The sequence below is a fragment of the Stenella coeruleoalba genome (assembly GCF_951394435.1).
Source record: "Stenella coeruleoalba genome assembly, chromosome: 3".
Classification (NCBI taxonomy): domain Eukaryota; kingdom Metazoa; phylum Chordata; class Mammalia; order Artiodactyla; family Delphinidae; genus Stenella; species Stenella coeruleoalba.
The window spans coordinates 160,796,262-160,798,562 of NC_137148.1; the positions used below are offsets into that span (position 1 = coordinate 160,796,262).

Genomic DNA, 2,301 nt, shown 5'->3' on the forward strand with positions numbered 1-2,301 from the left:
TGTGCTAGACAGCTTGTTGTTGATCCATTCTCTATATAATAGTTTGCGTCTGCTAACTCCAAACTCCCATTCTAATAGACATTTCTCCAAAGAAGATATACAGATTGCCAACAAACCCTTGAAAGAATGCTCAACATCACTAATCATTAGAGAAGCGCAAATCAAAATTACAATGAGGGGGTCAGAAGGGCCATCATCCAAAAATCTACAAACAGTAAATGCTGGAGAGGGTGTGGAGAAAAAGGAACTCTCTTGCACTGTTGGTGGGAATGTAAATTGATACAACCACTATGGAGAACAGTATGGAGGTTCCTTAAAAAGACTAAAAATAAAACTACCATACGACCCAGCAATCCCACTACTGGGTATACACCCTGAGAAAACCATAATTCAAAAAAAGTCATGTACCACAATGTTCATTGCAGCTCTATTTACAATAGCCAGGACATGGAATCAACCTAAGTGTCCATCGACAGATGAATGGATAAAGAAGATGTGGCACATATATACAATGGAATCTTACTCAGCCATAAAAAGAAATGATATTGAGTTATTTGTAGTGAGGTGGATGGACCTAGAGTCTGTCATACAGAGTGAAGTAATTCAGAAAGAGGAAAACGAATACCGTATGCTCTCACATATATATGGAATTAAAAAAAAAATGGTTCTGAAGAACCTAGGGGCAAGACAGGAATAGAGACGCAGATGTAGAGAATGGACTTGAGGACATGGGGAGGGGGAAGGGTAAGCTGAGACGAAGTGAGAGAGTGGCATGGACATATATACACTACCAACGTAAAATAGATAGCTAGTGGAAAGCAGCCGCATAGCACAGGGAAATCAGCTCGGTGCTTTGTGACCACCTAGAGGGGTGGGATAGGGAGGGTGGGAGGCAGATGCAAGAGGGAGGGGATATGGGGATATATATATATGTATAGCTGATTCACTTTGTTATAAAGCAGAAGCTAACACACTATTGTAAAGCAATTATACTCCAATAAAGATGTTAAAAAAAAAAAACCCTCCTAATCTATCCCTCCCCCATCTTCTTCCCCCTTGGCAATCACCCGTCTGTTCTCTACATCTGTGAGTCTGTTTCTGATAAGTTCATTTGTGTCATATTTTAGATTCCACATATAAGTGCTATCATATGGTATTTGTCTTTCTCTTTCTGACTTATTTCACTTACTATGATCATCTCTACGTCCACCCTTGTTGCTGCAAATGGCATTATTTTATCCTCTTTTATGGCTGAGTAATATTCTAGTTGGAGACACTTTGGAGCAGAGTAATATTACCTCCTTTGAGCATGATCCGCCCCAGGTGTTTTCCTGACTTTGTTTTAGAATGAATCCCTCAGCATCATCTGATATAAGGTTTCTGTACTCATTAAAACCAATGATACAGCCCTCTATCTGCATACTCACTTGCTCATAAAGCTACAGTTGAGGGACTTCCCTGGTAGCACAGTTGTTAAGAATCCACCTGTCAATGCAGGGGACATGGGATCAAGCCCTGGTCCGGGAAGATCCCACATGCCGCAGAGCAACTAAGCCCATGCACCACAACTACAGAGCTCGCACTCTAGAGCCCGCGAGCCACAACTACTGAGCCCACATGCCACAGTTACTGAAACCCACGTGCCTAGAGTCCGTGCTCCGCAACAAGAGAAGCCACCGCAAGGAGAAGCCCATGCACTGCAACGAAGAGTAGCCCCGGCTCGCCACAACTAGAGAAACCCCATGCGCAGCAACGAAGACCCAACGTAGCCAAAAATAAATAAATAAAATAAACTTATACTAAAAAACAAATAAATAAAATAAAGCCGGACTTGAATCCGAGATCTCTTTTGCAAGTATCTGAAAATGATGGGGTGCACTGTCACCTTCTGCACTTTTTGGTTCTGACCATGGTACCCCATGGTGGATGCTCACAATGACTAACCCACCTGAGATTTTTTTTTTTTTTTTTTTTTTTGCGGTACGCGGGCCTCTCACTGTTGCGGCCTCTCCCGTTGCGGAGCACAGGCTCCGGATGCGCAGGCTCAGCGGCCATGGCTCACGGGCCCAGCCGCTCCATGGCATGTGGGATCTTCCCGGACCGGGGCACGAACCCGCATCCCCTGCATCAGCAGGCGGACTCTCAACCACTGCGCCACCAGGGAAGCCCCTGAGACATTTTTAAATGATAGATTTAAAGAAAAAAAATCAAGGAAATGATAGAACCTTTGGTACACAGACATGGCTTTAGCAGCCACTGTTGGTGACCTCTCCCCACATTCCTTCAACACACCCGTAGTTC

The 2,301-nt window shown here is 44.0% G+C and overlaps 1 pseudogene across 1 annotated transcript; it reads right to left on the reverse strand.

Annotated features, from left to right (window-relative positions):
• Window positions 1–1,263: 1,263 nt before the first annotated feature.
• On the reverse strand, window positions 1,264–1,921 carry LOC307185117 (small nuclear ribonucleoprotein E-like; annotated as a pseudogene). The gene is made up of 2 exons: window positions 1,832–1,921; window positions 1,264–1,439 (listed from the first exon to the last, which is right to left on the reverse strand). The product of its transcript is annotated as a small nuclear ribonucleoprotein E-like (transcript).
• Between the last annotated feature and the right edge of the window lie 380 nt (window positions 1,922–2,301).